At 44.3% G+C, this 21291-nt stretch overlaps 1 protein-coding gene across 2 annotated transcripts in view; it reads left to right on the top strand.

The window, feature by feature from the left end:
- Positions 1-225: 225 nt before the first annotated feature.
- LOC149462796 (ras-specific guanine nucleotide-releasing factor RalGPS1-like) overlaps positions 226-21291 on the top strand; it is a 160703-nt gene continuing 139637 nt past the window's right edge. Inside the window, exons 1-2 of one of the 2 annotated variants that reach the window (XM_089676314.1) lie at positions 241-337; positions 3837-3905. The gene's annotated coding sequence lies outside the window, so the exon portion shown is untranslated. Of the gene's footprint in view, positions 338-3836; positions 3906-21291 lie in introns of both variants that reach the window. The other variant, XM_089676313.1, reaches the window with a different exon arrangement.

Genomic DNA, 21291 nt, shown 5'->3' with positions numbered 1-21291 from the left:
TTCGATGTAGCCACGCCCTGAAGTGTGCTTTGTGTCCAATGCCGGTCTGCTGGGCGGATCTGTACCCCTACATGTCACTCATATCACACCTCCTCCTTTGGCTCCTCCTTCTATGGAAGGCGGGAGCGCGCACGGCGCGTCAATTCGTTGTTCTCCCCGCCTTCTCCTCAGACACAGTCTCCGCCCACCCCGGAGCGGCAGTGGCAGAGAGCTAGTGGGGCGGGGGCGCGCACGGCGCTGTGCCGGCGTCTGAATGAGAGGAGAGGAGAGGAGAGGAGAGGACGGAGCAACGGCGGGGAGCGGCGAACATCACTCCGGGGAGCTGAGGAGGAGAAAGGTGAGTGCGGGGGCAGTGACCGGAGTTATCAGAGGATGAGTGGTACCCGGGCCGCTCCCTCCACACTGTGCCCCACTCACACCGAGCTCTGCATTGTCTGCACAGCCTGACACACTGCGGGCCAACACCGCACACACCGGGACCTGTCCGCACACTGACACCCCAACCGAGGGGATAGAGAGCATCACATGGGACTACAAGTCCCAGCATGTCCTCCCAGAGAGTCACCAGTCCTAATGTACTCCTCTGCTCCCCCAATCAGGAGGACTACAAGTCCCAACACTCCCGCTCTATAGAGAACTACAAGTCCCATCACCCCCTTCTATAGAGAACTACAAGTCCCATCACCCCCTTCTATAGAGAACTACAAGTCCCATCACCCCCTTCTATAGAGAACTACAAGTCCCATCACCCCCTTCTATAGAGAACTACAAGTCCCATCACCCCCTTCTATAGAGAACTACAAGTCCCATCACCCCCTTCTATAGAGAACTACAAGTCCCATCACCCCCTTCTATAGAGAACTACAAGTCCCATCACCCCCTTCTATAGAGAACTACAAGTCCCATCACCCCCTTCTATAGAGAACTACAAGTCCCATCACCCCCTTCTATAGAGAACTACAAGTCCCATCACCCCCTTCTATAGAGAACTACAAGTCCCATCACCCCCTTCTATAGAGAACTACAAGTCCCATCACCCCCTTCTATAGAGAACTACAAATCCCATCACCCCCTTCTATAGAGAACTACAAATCCCATCACCCCCTTCTATAGAGAACTACAAGTCCCATCACCCCCTTCTATAGAGAACTACAAGTCCCATCACCCCCTTCTATAGAGAACTACAAGTCCCATCACCCCCTTCTATAGAGAACTACAAGTCTCATCACCCCCCTCTAGAGAACTACAAGTCTCATCACACCCCCCTCTGTAGAGAACTACAAGTCTCAGCACACCCCCCTCTGTAGAGAACTACAAGTCCCAGCACACCCCCCCCTCTGTAGAGAACTACAAGTCCCAGCACACCCCCCCTCTGTAGAGAACTACAAGTCCCAGCAACCCCCCCCCTCTGTAGAGAACTACAAGTCCCAGCACAACCCCCCCTCTGTAGAGAACTACAAGTCCCAGCACACCCCCCCCCCTCTGTAGAGAACTACAAGTCCCAGCACACCCCCCCCCCCCCTGTAGAGAACTACAAGTCCCGGCACCCCCCCCCCCCTGTAGAGAACTACAAGTCCCGGCACCCCTACCCCTCTGTAGAGAACTACAAGTCCCGGCACCCCTACCCCTCTGTAGAGAACTACAAGTCCCGGCACCCCCCCCCCTCTGTAGAGAACTACAAGTCCCGGCACCCCCCCCCCCCCTCTGTAGAGAACTACAAGTCCCGGCACCCCCCCCCTCTGTAGAGAACTACAAGTCCCGGCACCCCCCCCCTCTGTAGAGAACTACAAGTCCCGGCACCCCCCCCCTCTGTAGAGAACTACAAGTCCCGGCACCCCCCCCCCCCCTCTGTAGAGAACTACAAGTCCCGGCACCCCCCCCCCTCTGTAGAGAACTACAAGTCCCGGCACCCCCCCCCCTCTGTAGAGAACTACAAGTCCCGGCACCCCCCCCCCCCTCTGTAGAGAACTACAAGTCCCGGCACCCCCCCCCCCCTCTGTAGAGAACTACAAGTCCCGGCACCCCCCCCCCTCTGTAGAGAACTACAAGTCCCGGCACCCCCCCCCCCCTCTGTAGAGAACTACAAGTCCCGGCACCCCCCCCCCCCCCCTCTGTAGAGAACTACAAGTCCCGGCACCCCCCCCCCTCTGTAGAGAACTACAAGTCCCGGCACCCCCCCCCCCTCTGTAGAGAACTACAAGTCCCGGCACCCCCCCCCCCTCTGTAGAGAACTACAAGTCCCGGCACCCCCCCCCCTCTGTAGAGAACTACAAGTCCCGGCACCCCCCCCCCCCTCTGTAGAGAACTACAAGTCCCGGCACCCCCCCCCCTCTGTAGAGAACTACAAGTCCCGGCACCCCCCCCCCCCTCTGTAGAGAACTACAAGTCCCGGCACCCCCCCCCCCCCTCTGTAGAGAACTACAAGTCCCGGCACCCCCCCCCTCTGTAGAGAACTACAAGTCCCGGCACCCCCCCCTCTGTAGAGAACTACAAGTCCCAGCAGCCCCCCCTACTATAGGTGACTATAAGTCCCAGCAGCCCCCCCTACTATAGGTGACTATAAGTCCCAGCACCCCCCCACAGGGAACTACAAGTCTCAGCCCCCTCCTCTATAGAGAACTACAAGTCCCAGCCGCCCCCACCGCCATGGGGAACTACAAGTCCCAACACCCCCCCCCCTGTAATAGGGAACTACAAGTCCCAGCACCTCCAGTATAGGGTAATACAGGTCTCAGCATCCCCATATAGTGAACTTCAGGTCTCCGCATCCTCCCCGGTATAGAGTACTACAAGTTCCAGCATGCCTTTGTTAGGTTAGAAGGAGCTATAAGTCTTAACAATTCTGTGTGTGCAGATTGTGGCCTTACAAGTCCCAGCTTACCCTGTCACTGTCCCCACAGAGAGGAACTCTGGGTTTGAGTTTGCTTTCTCTTCCCCTTCAGTTTGGAAGTCAGCTGTGACTGAAGGGCATGCTGGGACTTGTAGTATATCCACAGCTATAGATTTCCCCCATCACCCTTCTGGGTCTGTCCACAGGCCGCCTCCTCATCATCCTCACATTGCTGTCCCTTTATTTCAGAATAAAGTGTGTATTGGGGGACCTCACCTGGGACTTGTAGTTCTGCAATATCTCTACATAAGATTGTGCTCTAGAATCTGATGGCTTCTGCTGGATGGGGAAGTTTTTGGTGTTTTTTTTTTTTAAATGAGAATGTAAAGCAATGCCAGACGGCAGAGATCCATTCTGGGACTGGTTGTGTCTCCGGCAATTCATCTGGTCACAAATCAATTAGAATTATTAGCGGAATTAGATTTTCCTGTGTATTATGGGATGGCGTGTTCTGTCACAGAGAAAACATTTTATTGTGTTTTAATGATTGACATATTTTAGATCTTTTAAAAACGATTGTCCTTACAACTTCCTTGTTGCCCAGAGGTTCCTGGGGTGAGATGGGTTGAGCGGAAACTTGCAGCACTCACCAGGAGTGACCAATGCGCCCTGACCAGGCAGTGGATAGAAATCCTCCTCCTGTTGTCGGGCTGCAGCGGCCCTCCGGCTGGGATCACTGTACAAAGACGATGCAAATGTTTGCTGGAACTCTCTCCAATGTACTAATATTGGGTCATCTTTTGTGTTTGGCTTTGTGCAGCCTGTAAGGTGGAGACATTAGGAGGTTTCCAATAGAATGCAAAGGCCACTATTTTATTATTAAAGGTCCCCCAACACATGTTGTGAAACTTGGATCTATGTACTGGGGCCCATTACATTGTTGTGTTTTATGCATTGCTCCAACACGTGGTCATGGTTCTTCTTTTTTTTTTTTTTTTTTTTTTAGTGCATTAATGGGGGTACAAGTCCTGACATCCTCACTGATATAGAAAACTACAAGTCCCAGCATCCCCAGGTATAGAGAACTACAATTCCCAGAAAAATGCAGGGAAATGCATCAAATTGCATATAACTTGAATTTTGTTGCGTTAACAACAGCTAATAACGATTTTATCATCCCCACTGGTATAGAGAACAAGTCCCAGCACCCCCCCCCCCCCAGTATAGTGAAAGTGAACTGCAAGTCACAGTATCCTCACTGGTATAGAGTACCACAAATCCTTGCGTCCCTCCAGGATAGGGTACTACAAGTCCAAGTATCCTCTCCAGTATAGGGTACTACAAGTCCCAGCATTCCCCCTAGTATGAGGTACTGTATATCCCAGTATCCTCTTCAGTATAGGGTACTACAAATCCAAGTATCCTCTCCAATATAGGGTACTACAAGTCCCAGCATTCCTCCCAGTATGAGGTACTGTATATCCCAGTATCCTCTCCAGTATTGGGTACTATAAATCCCAGCATCCTCTCCAGTATAGAGTACTATAAGTCCCCGCATCCCCCCCCCCAAGTAAAGGGTAGTACAAATCCCAGCGTCCTCTCCAGTATAGAGTACTATAAGTCCCCACATCCCCCCCCCCCCCAAAGTAAAGGGTAGTACAAATCCCAGCGTCCTCTCCAGTATAGAGTACTATAAGTCCCCACATCCCCCCCCCCCCCCAAAGTAAAGGGTAGTACAAATCCCAGCGTTCTCTCCAGTATAGAGTACTATAAGTCCCCGCATCTCCCCCCCCCCCCCAGTAAAGGGTAGTACAAATCCCAGCATCCTCTCCAGTATAGAGTACCATAAGTCCCAGCATTCCTCCCAGTATGAGGTACTGTATATCCCAGTATCCTCTCCAGTATTGGGTACTACAAATCCCAGCGTCCTCTCCAGTATAGAGTACTATAAGTCCCCGCATCTCCCCCCCCCCCCCCCCCCCCAGTAAAGGGTAGTACAAATCCAAGCATCCTCTCCAGTATAGAGTACTATATGTCCCTGCATCCCCCCAGTAAAGGGTAGTACAAGTACCAGCACCCCCTCCCCTTCCTCAAGTATAGGGTACTACAAATCCCAGCATCCTCTCCAGTATAGAGAACTACAAGTCCTAGAAAAATAAAGGGAAATGCATCAAATTGCATATAGCTTGAATGTTGATTCGTTAACAGCTAATAATGACTTGATGGATGGCTGTTATCCCTATCCACTCCAAAATCTAAATTCAAAAATACATTGAAAACACTCGTCAACACACAAAGGAAGAGCACATGACATCGCCTCTGCCTTAGGACAGCACACCTCTATACACACATGTAGACATGGGACCTAAGTAATGACTTTTTATTATGCCGTAGTTTTAAAAGTTTGTACTTTTATCAGTTTGCGCCCCTCTTATCTCAAAATGGCATATATATTTTTATAAATATAATATTTCTCCTGGTTTGCATTTATTAATTTTAGACATCTTTTATTATGTTTTTATTTTTTTTTTTTATCGTTCAGAATGCCATCGCTGGTTCCCCGTCCTCCACTTTCTCTATGTTGGAAGGGTCAGCTAATTTGGCTTGTGTCCCTGTGATGGGATCTATTTCAGTGTGCTCTGTGGTTTTGTCATGTGAGCTGTGGATGGGAGTTGTCAGAGAATAGTTCTTTATGTCTCTTATCTTTTTGCGACCCTCCACCCCCCTTCCCAATTTTTTTTTTTTTTTTTTTATCACTTGGTGACTGGCAAATTTGTTTTGCTTGCTCATTTGGTTGTTTGCCGTGTTGGATTTATTTAAACATTTTGCATGGGCTGAGTATAGGGGGAACTGTACCAGTTTGGTGATCTTGTTAGCTGGCCCGGTGTAATCACAGGGGACGTCATTTTCAGTAGGGAGCACCTGTTCCCATGTGCTTAGTTGGAGTGACAGGTCACCATTTGTCATGAAAATTACAGTGGGGGGGCCTTCTGTTCTGGCAGATGAAGCTGTCTGCTGTCTGTTTTCTTTGAAGGGATACTGTGGGCACAGATGGTCTTGGGTCATTTGGGACCCTTAGATTAATGTTGGTAAATAGTCACTGGTTTTAGACAGCTTTATTTTAATCCTCATAGCGTTTTGCCGTGACCCAACTTCACAGCTTTCAGGTCTGTGCTGATCTAGGTCTTTTCATTTTATCTTGATGCAAATTGTAATGTTTTACATTTTCCTTACTGGGTCAGCTCATTAATAAAATCTGTAGGCATTGCTGAAATTCAACAGTTGTAAAGGAAGTCTGCTGAAAATCCACACATGGAAATGCTCTCAGCCTAGATGCATTATTGTACCTGTAGCTTTTTGGAATGGCTTCAGACTTTTTTTTTGGTGGGGACAGACATCACATAATGTAAAGGGGTAGTCAAACCCCTGCACTCCAGCTGTTGTGGAACTACAAGTCCCATGAGGCATTTTAAGACCAACAGCCTTCAGGCATGGCTCTTAGAAGCAGAGGCATGATGGGATTTGTAGTTTCACCACAGCTGGAGTTCAGAGGTTGCCTACCCCAATCTATGAGTTTATCTTGAACTTGTGCCTTGCCAGAGTTGTAAAAACTAAAAAATTAGCAAAATCTGTTGCTAATAGTAGCCAGTCAGCTTCCTTAATTTTATAAGGGAAGGTTTCTGTAGGAGAATGTGTGTTCTCATAGCAGACACTCATACTAAAAGCTAAGTACACCTTTTGTACCGAAAAAAGTGCATTTTTCTCAGGAGCCTGCGAAGCATTGCAGCTGAAATCAGTGGATCCCTGGGCAATGCACAGACTCCTGCAGACCCTTTCTGTAGCTGCTGGTCTGTTCAGAGGTACAGACCTTTGGTTACAAGGCTGCTGGCAGTCTTCATGTACTGCAAGTGCCATATTCATGGTATTTGTGTTCTATAGACCAAGAGTTCTTCCGCCACAGTGGAAGATGGGACAAAATGTAAACCGTGACAGGAGCCACACCATAATGCTGGCGTAGTTTAAATAGAAATTCAGACATACTACATTTTTACTTGCAACTCACTGCATGTCATTGTTTTTCAGCTGCAACACACTGTAGTGCATAGACTTGATGAGGTGTTGGTTTGTGCCACTTCAATTAGGTAAAAAAAAAACCAGCTTGCTTCTGTTGTAATGATGTAAATCACTGCACCATCACAACTGACACCAGCCAGCATGTGTTTTATCACACAGGCTGGTGTGAGCAAGCCCTCCTAATGTGACAGTTGGTGAATCCACGTTTGATGCTTGCTGGTTGCTCTGTGGCAGCACAGACAGTGACATGGGGTATGACATATCAACCTCTTCTATATTGTACATTATTCTTTTTTCCCTAACAGTGTTTACTCCCCCCCCGTGTTCCCATTACTTACTGTGTTTTGTCTTCATGGTTCATCCCATATTTACACTTTTCTTAGTAGTTGATGTGGATGGTTTTAATTAGAAATAAATTAGGCAGTTGTGCAAAGCCATCGATTACCAGTGTGATGTAACACATGACAGCGGCAGGATTCTAGGTGCAAAAACAGTTCAACTGGAATGACAGTTGGTGGTCATATGGATTTTCTTCCATGTTTGGAAAATCATTTTCTGCAGTTAATTTATGTTAAGAGATATCAATATGAACTGTAGTGGAGAATATAGGGCACCTAAGGTCACAATTATATCTGCTAGTGATCAGATCTTAAGCGATGAAAACAACCAGTCACAAAAACACCGTACAAGTCACATAAAATCATAGAATACATTGGGAGTGTTTGCTCCTCATGGCCATTCCAAAAATGTGAAGGTTACAGATTTCCCTGGATCCTCATCAATTCCCTTGAGAATTCACCTAATCAGTACTTGTAATTGTACAGGGTTCTGTTGGCAGCAAGCACAGCTCCATTTGCATAATGCTAAAATATAAAGAGAGTTTAGGTGCAGATGTGAAAGCATAAAAAAACAGTTGATCTTTTTAGAAATTCAGAGCTGTCCACTGTTCTTTCCACTGATCCTGTGTTCTATCAAAAAAACCCTCCTGGTTATATCTTGGACAACAGGATGACTAGCCATTATGTTGTAGAGATCTGAGAATGGAAGTAGTTGAGCAGTTTAGCAAAAGATGCTGGGCTGACTTTACTCATCAGTCCACCAAAATGCTGTGTGTTGTCAGCCCACAACAGGACTTTATGCCCACCTGAATGTTTACTCAACTCGTTGAGTACTAGTTTTATGTTGCTGTGTTCAAAATCCTGCGTGTTCCTGACCCACATAGAAATGCCCTGCTCTTTATCAGATGCATGGGAGTGCCATTAAAGGATACATTTACCTTTCATAACTTGTTACACCCATATTCAGGGTGTAACATGTAATGTTATGAAAGGAACGACCCCGCTCCCTGCTTTGACAGCTAGCGGGGGATCATCTCCCCTGCTAGCTGTCAAAATTTCAAAATAAAACGTGGCCATGTGGGGCTCGGCCCACTCGGCTCCGTCATTCATTCACAGTCCTCTGGGAATGAGAGAACTACAAGTCCCGACAGCCTTAGTGGCTGCTGTGGGGCGCTGTGGTAGTTCATTGAGTCTTCCTGTCAGAGTGTATTGGCTTGCTTGTATGGGATGTACATGCAAGAAGATATACTGACAGCTCTGCAGGAGACCTGAATGGCACATGTGATCTGTTGATGCGATGCTTTACAGGCTTCTGCAACAAAAAATAATAAATGCACATTTTTGTTTGCCTGCAATAAAATGTGCATTTATTATTTTTTCTCAAAAGGTGAACTTATCCTTTCAACCCTAATAGCACCCCCATGCACTGGCAAATGCGCACATTTGTGCATGCGCCAAAATGCATCTTGCCGCAGAATGGGTCAGCGGCTTCTTTCCCTGTGTTTCTCGTGGGTAGAGCAGCCCATTGAAATGAATAGCTGAAGCCCGAGTTCACACTGATGCGATGCAGAATTTGCACTGGTTTCTGTGCGATTTCTGCAACGCATCATGATCGCACCCCATTTATGTGAACCGCTGTTGGAGTGTATGTTAATGACACCCCGAAATTGGTTTGCAAAACATGTTGCGATGTGCAGAATCAAATTGCATGGGTGTGTAAACCCATGCGATCCGATTCTGGTGTGGACAAAAAAAAAGGGTCCTGCACTTGGTGCAGATGTGGTGCAATCTGAGCCATACAAAATGTATGGCTCAAATTGCACCACACAGAACTCAATCGGTTCCTGTACGAATCGCATGCGATGTGCTGGTCCGTATCAGTGTGAACCTGGGTGAAAGTTATTCATTTTGCCTTGGCATATGGTTGTCTGATGCAGTTAAAAATAACTAAAATAAATATATATAAGTATATAAATACTGTGTGAGTGTATAAGGACAAATCAAGGAATGTGCAGTTCAGGAATATGATCAATGCTCCTTTTAATTGTACATCCAACTGCCACACTTTACAGGTCACATTAAATAAATATAGTAAATCACTTTCAGCATATGTTGTTCTTCTTCAAGGTGTGCGTGCGCACAGTGTTTGTTACTTATTGATATTCAGGGGTGATAGTTCTAGTTTAACTTATATAGGAGACTTCCACAAATACATCTTTGTCTATGGCTGGCAGTGAGCCACTTGCAAGGTGGACATGCAGCCCTGAAGAGCCTGTCCTTGTCCAGCTTGGTGAGTAAGCAGGCTGAGACGTTTGCCCACTGGACCTGTACTTATTAATGTTTTCCCTAAAGAGACCATTTATGAAATGAAAGTCTTCAGCCAAGCCAGCCACTCGCTTAAGATGCACCAAAAAACTCCCCTCTAAAAGCCGATGTTCTGGATGTTTCTTCATCTCAAACAAGACAATACTCAGTGGTAGGCTTCTCTTAAAACTCTAGTGGTCGTTATAAATGATTGTTTGCTTCATGAAACGGGGTAGGTAAACTCCGATTATTACACTGCCATACAGTTATTAATATTCTGCTCATGGCAGTCCTATTATTCTACGTCCTGTTCTTGTGATGTATAACCGTGTACGAGGAAAAAGAGTGTTTCTCGAGGGTGTTGCATTGTAGAGATTTATAAAATATTTCTTGTGTTCATGCATGTTATTGAGAAACGTATTTCTCTTTTATGAACATTTCTCCTTCTTTTTTTTTTTTTTTTTTTTTTAAACGTTGGAAGTATAGAATAAAATGGTGTTCCTAGATTCCTGTTTAAGGTGACAACACGATGCCTCTGCTGGACTTAAATCTCAATTAGTGTTGTCAGGCCTGCCCTTTTTTTTCCCTCCAGCGTGGGAGTAGGAACTGTTCTGTAGTCCAGGAGTGAACAGCTGGGCAGAGATGACACTTGGTCTGGCAGTGCTGCAGAAACATTGTGTTGTCAGTACATAATGGGAAGTTAGCAGCTTGCTTGCTTTCTGTACAGTAGCTTTGTTTTGTTTTTTATGTAGGTGTTAGTATCTTAAGATGTATATATTTGCTAAAAGCTGCTTCCTTTGTAGTACTTGTATCTCTATCGCTCCATTCCTTATTATAGGAAGTGCATATGAGACTGTGCTCGGTTTACTTTGTGTGGTATGTAAGAGCACACTGACAAAAGAACAGATTATTTTCTAGTTTGAAATGACAAGTTTTGTACATTGAAGAGTTACCATACCCGTGTTGAAGTAATTTTAGACCTTCGCACTTGTTGTAATATTTGTTTATTTAGATATGGTAATGAGGGATTCAGTGAGCGCTAACCGACACAGCAGCTGATACACTAAAAAGGAAAACCATCAACCTTCAAATAAACAATATAAGATAAATAGTGCAGCGCTTGATGTTATATGACTGTACCAGTATTGGAGATGGTACAATATCCCTTACTTAAATATCAGCAGATGTGGACCATATGCATTATATGTGACCAAACACACTATATGTGATCCTCCAATAAGTTGGAAACAGGAGGAGGAGAAGGAATGACATGAACTCCAACAATTTTCACTTCACAATACAAAACGCACAATATAAATGCACAATATAGTCCAATCATCAAAGAAACACAGATGAGTGTATCCCGATGAGATCTTTGTAATGCATGTAGTCCGGCAATGTGCAGAAGAAATGAATGAATTGCGCACTCACCGGAAGCACAATTTAAATGTGCGTTTGTGTCTCATACACCAAAGGTCACTCCGACTGTGGATGAAAGGAAACTCCAAAAGATGGTTCTATGATGAAAGATGACCCATCTGGGGATTCCTACTGGCATACAGGTTCCAAACAGGATCAGCTGGATATATCTCTGAGCTTTGGAGTAATCGCCTGGTGGTCCTGAGGAATTAAATGCTCTGCTCTAGCTGACTCAGGGACTGTCCTTTTCTCCCTCCAGTGCTTGTACATGGAGGAGACAGGCACACCTGGATTGACCCCGTGCTAGCACAAGCTCAGACTGACCTTGGTCAGTCTGAGCTTGTGCTAGCACGGGGTCAATCCAGGTGTGCGTCTGGTCCAACAAAGCCTCTCCTCTAAGGTGTTCCAAGCTGCGGTCGTCTGATGCCTGATGCCTGTCTCCTCCATGTACAAGCACTGGAGGGAGAAAAGGACAGTCCCTGAGTCAGCTAGAGCAGAGCATTTAATTCCTCAGGACCACCAGGCGATTACTCCAAAGCTCAGAGATATATCCAGCTGATCCTGTTTGGAACCTGTATGCCAGTAGGAATCCCCAGATGGGTCATCTTTCATCATAGAACCATCTTTTGGAGTTTCCTTTCATCCACAGTCGGAGTGACCTTTGGTGTATGAGACACAAACGCACATTTAAATTGTGCTTCCGGTGAGTGCGCAATTCATTCATTTCTTCTGCACATTGCCGGACTACATGCATTACAAAGATCTCATCGGGATACACTCATCTGTGTTTCTTTGATGATTGGACTATATTGTGCATTTATATTGTGCGTTTTGTATTGTGAAGTGAAAATTGTTGGAGTTCATGTCATTCCTTCTCCTCCTCCTGTTTCCAACTTATTGGAGGATCACATATAGTGTGTTTGGTCACATATAATGCATATGGTCCACATCTGCTGATATTTAAGTAAGGGATATTGTACCATCTCCAATACTGGTACAGTCATATAACATCAAGCGCTGCACTATTTATCTTATTTTGTTTATTTAGAGGCCTACAAGAGGGAAAATGCAGTTGTATGAGAATCATATTGGTCAGCTCTTGAGCTTTTAATGGCCTTTGCACAATAGGGTGTTACATGCCTGTATCTGTTAGATCTGCAACACGTTTGGCCATCAATGGCCAGATCAGGCCATACACAGCCAAAGAGAACAAGTAGTGAATACTTTGATTTACCTACATATGGGCAGTATAAGGAAGTTATCTGGGGAAACTTTATTTTACAGAAAGCCTGTACTAAGAAAATAGTGGTGCCATGGCTGATCCCTTCTGAAAATGCTAGTTGCCTGGCTGTTATGCTTAACAAATCCTTTAATATGGTAGTAGTGAACCCGCAATTCAAATAGCAGTCCACCCCACCCATAGGGTAGTGTGCCATACTTGGGGGGGGGCGACAGTTGTTTGATGGATCTAGGAGTGGTATAAGCAGCTGTAGGACTGGACATCATATCTGCTGCCTGCTGACCAAACCCAAGGTGTCCCACCTCTGTGCATTATGGGACAAGCTTCTAGGGCAGCTAGGTTGCGCTGGCTTGCTGCTATTCATTTTTAATTGGTTGAAATGTGGATTATGCCCTTTTCTCATTTATGGGGTATTGACCTATTTTTAGTAGTAAGCTCCGAGGAGCAGGGCCCTCCTTTCCCTCTTGTATTGAACTGTATTGTTGCTGTATTGTCTCCCGTTATATTGTAAAGCACTGAGCAAACTGTTGGTGTTATATAAATCCTGTATAATAATAGATGACCAGTTGAACTGTGTGCAGTGTGAAGCATGTGCAGTTAGGTTTGCCACGATAAATGTGATGTCATACAGGGAAGTGGCTTGTTTTGTGGATGGACCTTAAAAAGGGCCTCCACAGCATCTGAGCACCACAGTGTAAAACATGTAAATATAATATACCTTCCTATTTACTAATGCTGGCAGCATAAGGATTAAAATAGTCAATGTTGAATTGATGGAGTGAAGTTCTGCTTTGATCAGCGGTGTTCTTGAGGGACTGTTCTGTTGAAGCACACACTGCTGCTTTACAATATACGTAAAACTTTTTGTTTTATCCAAAGAAATTCTTTAACGTGTGCCAGGCATTGACTTGAGAATCCTTTTTTTTTTTTCTATCTTACAAAACAAAGAGTAAGCAATATCATGGTCTATATCATTGATGTTCCCTTGAATGTGTGCCAGTATTCTTTGGCAGAAAGGCCATTGCCCTAAAGTGGATATCTTGCTTCTCCTTGGTGTATGTAGATGACACAGATATGATACATAGATTTATTTCAGTTTCAAAGCTTGTTATCGGTTTACTTCTGTAGGAGTGCTGGTTGTGCCTCCTGGCTCCTAGCCATCAACCTGGAAGTTTACTTTGGTTAGTCATGAATTCAGACATATGTTTTGTTCTAAAACTGCCAGGCTGTGTTTACAGAAGTCAAGAAAAGTTGAAAGATAAGCAAATGTCCAAGGCCAATGCAGTTTTTGGCAGCTGTGTTTTTCATGACAGATCTCTGCCACTTCTGTTTGAATGTGTGTTCCACACCAACTGGGATATTTCAGTAGGAAACCGAGCCTTATTTTGTCACTCTTCTGTAATTTACACTTTGTGCTTTAAAGCAATATAAAGTTTTTTTTTTTATATAACAAACATGTCTATATTTACCTACTGTGTGCAGTAGTTTTGCACAGAGCAGCCTGGATCTTCTTCTTCTCGGGTCCTCCCTGAAGGCTCTCATGGCCCCTCCCTCCTGTTCCATGCCCCCACAGCAAACAGGTTGCTATGGGGGCACCTGCTGCTCCGTGTGTCCGTTCACACATGGAGCTGTGGCTTGGCCATGCCCACTCTCTCCTCATTGGCTGACTGGCTGTGATTGACAGCAGGGAGAGACCTGGGACAGCTGAGGCTGTCATTCACATTGCTGGATCGCGACGAAGCTCAGGTAAGTATTTGAGGGGGCTGCTGCACACAGAACATGTTTTTTTTTTTTTTAACCTTCATGTTTAGAATGCATGGAGATAAACGTTTACTTTAACTACTTGTCCTCCTGAGGGTTTACCCCCCTTCCTGACCAGGCCAGTTTTTGGGTTACGGCGCTGAGTTACTTTAACTGACAATTGCGAGGTCATGCAATGCTGCACTCAAATGAAATTTACCTCCTTTTTTCCCACGAATAGAGATTTCCTTTGGTGGTGTTTGATTTCCTGACCGACAAGATTGAGGAAAAAAAGCAATATTTGTTTTACTTTTTTTTGCGATTTTAAACATGTCCAGTAAAAAAATTTAAAAATCTAATTTCGTCATAAATTTATGCCAAAATGGACAAAATGTCATATTAGCGATGTGAAATTTTATATAATGTTAAACGTAACACAGATTTTGTATGTATGCAATTTCGGAGTGTTTGTATTAGGGTTTTACACCTGCGATGTCCTCTGAAGAGTGATTTATGATGGGTCACTTTTCAGAGAGTGTAGGACAGGTGGCTTGGAGGGGCTATGTGACCTCCTCTTCACCTGTTTTAACCTTGTAATGCCTGAACTTGACTGAGTCATGTTTGGTGGTGGTACTGCCCACTGATTGGTGGTATAATTTTGGTGCAGGCATGGTTTGGGGGTGGTAAGACTACATTCACATGTTGGGTGGCTAGTGCTATTGAGTGTGAATGACAGCCGCAGGAATATGAATGTCCAGCAGCAATCTCCTCAGGTAATCGCTGGCTGGGCGGACAGCCATGGAGAGCTGCGACCGCGGCTAGCCGCTAACAGGTGGTAGACAGAGCTGAAGAAATAAACAGAATTCTGCCGTTGGCATTCGCAGTGGCGCTGGCTACCCATGTGAATGTAGCCTAATACTGTGGCTCAACCTCCTGTTTTTACCACTCCCCAACTGGAAGTGTAAAAAATCTCAAAGTCCAATGTATTTTGTTCATATAGGAAACCTTGTTAGTTGATTTACAGCTACAATGATATAAAAATGTAGTATCGTCTGTAGTGACACAGGGACTTCTCACTGTGTTTTGTACAGAATAGATTGGCATGGTGACATGTCTTGTCTGCTGCGGGGAAGATATGCCTTCAGCTGACCACATAGCAAAACAGCTGCTGTGATAATAATGTGAGTTCTCTGGAAGGGGATGACATTGCTGCCACTGTTCCAAGTGAAGACATTCACTTCGTGTTTATGTTGTAACATGTATAGCTTTCTGTTGAGCGTACTCCATCACTCTGCATAACCTTTTTGCATTTCCCTGGTATGTGTTCAGTGTACGACCAATTTGTCAGTTCATTTTTACCTAACAAAATCACCTACGATTATACGTGCATCGAAAATGTACTAAACCCAGAACTTTTTTTTTTAGTTTTGGCAAGTTTGGAGAGGGATTTGAACACCTGTCAGGTTTTTATTGCTGACTGTGTCCTCAGGGAGATTCAATCCTCTTTGTCCTGTTTACCGTTGTCATCAAGCATGAAAATAAAAAGGAATCCCAAATTTTGAGTTGTCACCAGAAGAGGAATTGAGGGGAAATCTAATGGGGATACTAATTATGGTGACCCTGTTGTGGTTATGGGACAGGAAGTGAAGGTAAATCCTCCCAATAGGACACAGTTGGCAAAAAAGTCTGAGCTATAACCCTCCCTTACTCTATTCAAAATGAAGGAAAAGTTTTGCCTTTAGTTCTACTTTTATTAATTTTAGCCCTCATTCACATCGGCACTCTAGATCACATTTACTTGTGTGGATGGTCCTTGTTTAAAGCTGGTTTAGCTGAAGTTAGTCACTTTTTGATCTGATCTCTGATGCACAGAATTCTACTTTCTCTACACACAGATAAACTGAATGCACCTAAACTTGGTGAAATGCAGGTTATAAATTGCATCACTGAAAAATCATTATGGGTCACTGGGTAATGTCACAGGGTGACCCCCCCCCCCTTTTTGTTTAGTGGCGGGGTGAGTGACTGCTCATTCTTGGAGCTGGAGTAAAGGGGGGGGGGGGGGGAAGCCAGTAATTACATTTAAAAACCGGCAGTGACATTTAGCAGTAGTTCACTGTATACATTGCTCCTCTGCGCCCCCTTATATGCAGTACACACAGCCCCCAATTTTCAGCCGATATGTTTTTCGGACACCAAAAGTTCAGTGCATCCCTATTGAAAGCTGCTCCTGATGTGTATTAAGTGCAGTCAGTCTAACTTTTAGTACTATTTGTCCAAATGCCAGGCTGGTCATGCAAAGCTCTGACTCTTCTGGGTATTGTTGGGTCCTGCCCCCATCAACCCCTCCTGGTTCCTATTTGCTGTTGCCATGATGGGCTGTCTCACCGGCCAATAAGAATGTGTGGATAAAGGGAGCTACTGAAGTTTTCCCTGATCACTACAGCCTGGCATTGAGGTTAGGCAGAAGATTTGGAAAGCTGATGGAGATTTAAGCAGTACATGCCAACAATTTTCTGGTTTCTAAGGCCTCATGCACACAGGGCATCTTTTTTTTTTTTTCCCTCCCCTGGATGCCTTTGTCCCATGGGAGTAAAATGCAGCTTTAATAACACAACTAGAGATGTGTTTCGCTTGTGCTTTTATGTGCATTTGTGCGTTTGGAATTGATGCATTTTGTTGGTCAGAATATTCATTTATTTCAGCTGTGAAATGCATAACTGCAAATGCGGCAAAACTTATCTAGTGTTTGGCATTTTTTTTTCTGTCCAAATGCTCCTCTTCCAAGTTTGCAAGTAGTGTGTTTGTGTGTGGGTTTGGTTTTTTTTTTTTTTTTTTTTCTTCATCTGCTTCAAAACGCTCCTGCCTTGAAATGCCTATGTGTGTATGGACAGATTGGCTAACATAGAGGGATGTTTAGAGGCAGAAAATAAGTCAAATGCCTGTAAAAGGGGAATATCTGATGTCCTATGTGCATAAGGCCCAACAGTGATAGAAGTGAGCCTCCTTAAAGCGGAGTTCCAGTCACACTGTAAAAAAAAAAAAAATAGAATAAAAAATAAAAGTCAGCAGCTGCAAAAACTGTAGCCGCTGATTTAAAAAAAAAAACAGAAACTCACCTGTCCTTTGATCCCGCATTGTCCTACCAGCAGTTAGTGACACCTTGTGGCTGCACAGCCGGGTGCCCATTTACATATGCGGGAGTGGCGCTGTGCGTTCTGCATGGTCCCGTAGTATTCTGGGGCCTGTCATGTACTGGGGAGGACAATTTCTGATTCCCATTGCCTAAGCAATCGGAGCGGAAATGGGAGCAGTTACCTGTCAATTTTGGGTACCTCCCCAAAGGTGCCAATCCTAAATGGGGAGCGGGGAACCAGTCTTTAAAGCCGAATTTCCCTTTTGGGTGGAGCGTCGCTTTAAAGGAGATGTATTATGCAGCATACTCTAATTTTTTTTTCAGCATAGTAATACAGTTATATTTGACAATCCAATACATTCTGCCTGTTTGCTGACTCTCTTTTCACAGCTTCCTGGGTTCCCTGCATGCTTTGCATTTTCTTCTCTACAGGTTACTTTTGATTTTTGAGGACTACATTTCCCATGCACGTAGTGATCCCTGTCCTGGCCCCGCCTCCTGGAACTCCTCTCAGCACCTCTGTGCTTCAGAAGGCGGGCTCTGTGAAATGTGTGACACAGCAGTGCCTACTCACAGGACATAGTCACAGAATTCAAGGAATTAAATGTGTGGGGATCACAAAGTAGGTTTACAAACTTCAAGTTCATTTAGACTGATAGGAGTAGGCGAGAAATAATTGAAATCCAATGTAGAAATTAATATGAGCTTACGTTTTGATCATAGATAATCAGATGCCCACTGCCCATATTATCTCATCTTTTGCAAATCTGGTTGTTATGAGCAGTGATAGCGCTTTATTGTATATACTTATATGACGCAAGGGGTGCTTTTACCATCCCAAACTGATACTTATGTGTTACATTTGAAATGCTGTATATGAATACCTATCCTGGGGACTGTATATTGATACATAATGTTGTAAATATTTCATTTGTGAGTCTTTTGTTTCTGAATGCTTGTTAGAAATGCCACATTTTGTACAAATCTACTTGAGGTTTAGATCTTTATCACTCTACATACAAAGTGGCAGTTTTATATGTTGCATTGTTTATATTCTGGAGTAATTTGTTAAACTGTCCCTGGCATTAGTTCAAACTTGATGCTGTCTGGTAATATGTGTTTATGATGGTGAGGCATGGATTAGGATCTGTTTACTTGTGTCACCACAATGTGATCACCAAAAACTGGGAAAAGTGTGTATTTTAACATATAACAGAATTGCCTTTTTTTTTTTTCTAAAAGTATATCTATTGTCAAAACTTATTCTTTGTCTTGCCCAGAATAGGGCATGGTTAAATCCTCCTGTCAGTTTTCTCTTTCATCTCCACTGTGCTCCATTTGGAGTTTTCATTTAATCTCTGTACAGTGATGCATCAAGAAGTGAGGTGAAACTATAAAGATAAGCTGGCCATATTTGGATTGAAATTCGGCCAGTTCAGCAAAGACCAGCCAAGATTTGTATGGGCAGGCTGATTGTACCAAAGTTGATCCATCAATCAACTTTGGTACAACCAGCCTGTCGGAATTTTCTAAATCCAGTTACTTCTGGTGGCTATAGCCTCTTGCAGTAATAGTGTTCTACCAGCTGGGAGGATTCCCCACACCCCCCCCCCCCAGCAGATCACAATAGCGCTGCGGGAGGGATTCCCCCATCAACACTGACTGTTGATGGGGAAATTGAGTGATTTTTCTTTGCACCTGAGGTGGAAAGAAAAAATTGTCATCTATGGGCAGCTTTATATCCATTCCCATTGAAAGGGTTATTTTTCCCTCTTTATCTTCTGTTGCAGTGACCGCTCTAACATTCTGGATTTATCATTTTCTGTTCTTGTGATAATGATATCACTTAAGGCTTCATTTGCACGGGTGACTAGCCCTGGTGTGATTGAGTGCAGTGGATTTGCTGCTGATTTTGCCTCCTGTGAGCAGCTGGCTGCAGCTGCCAAGCCCTGTACAATTTAATGACAGGTCACCAGCGGTTGCAGTTATCCGTGGATGTCCGCACATCCAGCGATTGCCTGCAGTGATCTCTACTGGATGCACTTTGGCAGCAAGACTCAAACATTAAGGAAAAAAAAAGTTGCAAATTTTGCTTTTTTTTTTTTTTTTAAACAGTTGGCTAAGCCCTGGTTCACACTGATGCAATTTCTGATGCATTCCAGAAAGCATGGAATTGCATGACAAGTGAAAGAACATAGGTTTCTATGGAAGTTAACACATACAGTGAGGAACAGACGTATTTGAACACCCTGCGATTTTGCAAGTTCTCCCACTTAGATATCATGGAGGGGTCTGAAATTCACATTGTAGGTGCATTCCCACTCTGAAAGACAGAATTTAAAAAAAATTCAGGAAATCACATTGTATGATTTTTAAAGAATTTATTTGTCTTGCACTGCTGAACATAAGTATTTGAACACCTGAGAAAATCAGTGTTAATATTTGGTACAGAAGCCTTTGTTTGCAATTACAGAGGTCATACGTTTCCTGTAGTTCTTGACCAGGTTTGCACACACTGCAACAGGGATTTTGGCCCACTCCTCCACACAGATCTCCTCTAGATCTGTCAGTTTTTGGGGCTGTCACTGAGCAACAGAGTTTCAGCTCCCTCCAAAGATGTTCCATTGGATTTAGGTCTGGAGACTGACTAGGCCACTCCAGAACCTTGATATGCTTCTTACGGAGCCACTCCTTGGTTATCCTGGCTGTGTGCTTTGGGTCGTTGTCATGTTGGAAGACCCAGCCACAACCCATCTTCAATGCTCTGACTGAGGGAAGGAGGTTGTTGCTCAAAATCTCACAATAAATGGCCCCTTTCATCCTCTCCTTAATACAGTGCAGTCATCCTGTCCCCTTCGCAGAAAAGCATCCCCAAAGCATGATGTTGCCACCCCCATGCTTCACAGTAGGGATGGTGTTCTTTGGATGCAACTCATCCTTCTTTTTCCTCCAAACACGACGAGTGAAGTTTAGACCAAAAAGTTCTACTTTGGTCCCATCTGACCACATGACTTTCTCCCATGCCTCCTCTGGATCATCCAGTTGGTCATTGGCAAAACTTCAGACGGGCCTGGACATGTGATGACTTGAGCAGGGGAACCTTCCGTGCAATGCATGATTTGAAACTATGACAGTGTAGTGTTCTACCGACAGTGACCTTTGAAACTGTGGTCCCAGCTCTCTTCATGTCGTTGACCAGCTCCTCCCTTGTAGTTCTGGGCTGATTCCTCACCTTTCTTATCAATGGTACCCCACGAGGTGAGATCTTGCATGGAGCACCAGTCCGAGGGAGGCTGACAGCCATCTTTAGCCTCTTCCATTTTCTAACAATTGCTCCAACAGTTGATCTATTTTCACCAAGCTGCTTGGCAATTGCCCCGTAGCCCTTTCCAGCCTTGTAGAGGTCCACAATTTTGTCTCTGGTGTCTTTTGACAGCTCTTTGGTCTTGCCCATGGTAGTAGTTGGCGTCTGACTGGGGTGGACAGGTGTCTTTAAAGAGCTCAGACAGGTGCTACTAAGTTAGATTAATGAGTGGAGTAGAGGTGGACTTTTTAAAGGCACAGTAACAGGTCATTGAGAGTCAGAACTCTTGCTGTTTCTTAGGTGTTCAAATACTTATGTTCAGCAGTGCAAGACAAATTCTTTAAAAATCATACAATGTGATTTCCTGATTTTTTTTTTTTTTTTTTTTAATTCTGTCTCTCAGAGTGGGAATGCACCTACAATGTGAATTTCAGACCCCTACATGATTTCTAAGTAGGAGAACTTGTAAAATCGCAGGGTGTTCAAATACTTCTGTTCCTCACTGTATGCAGTGCGAATCCGATGCGATTTGAAAAAGGGTCCGGTGTGATGTGTAGCTCCATAGACTTGAAAGGAAACTGTATGCTGTGGACTCTAGGAGATTCCATTATCAACTCGCACTGAAACTGCTCTTGAAGTTGCACTGTAAATCATATTGAACTCACTCTGCATCAGTGTGAACCTAGGCTAAGGGTGTGGGTTTTTTTTTTTTTTTTAAGAAAATTGTAATGTGAATAGTTATCAGTGTTTACTTTTTGTTTTAAATTATTTTACCCAATGGAAAGCAAATTTAGGAGGGGAAAAATATGCACGGTACACGTTTTAGCACATTTTTTCAGGCATTCCCATTAAACACTACTGGAGCCAAAAATGAAGCCATTGTACTTTTTTGAGCTACAAGTTTCA

Source organism: Staurois parvus, unplaced genomic scaffold (assembly GCF_062004578.1).
Source record: "Staurois parvus isolate SC_StPar_1 unplaced genomic scaffold, SC_StPar_1.0 ptg000166l, whole genome shotgun sequence".
NCBI classification, from domain to species: Eukaryota; Metazoa; Chordata; class Amphibia; order Anura; family Ranidae; genus Staurois; species Staurois parvus.
Note: the sequence above shows the minus strand (reverse complement) of the source record. Positions and strands in the feature narration are given on the sequence as shown.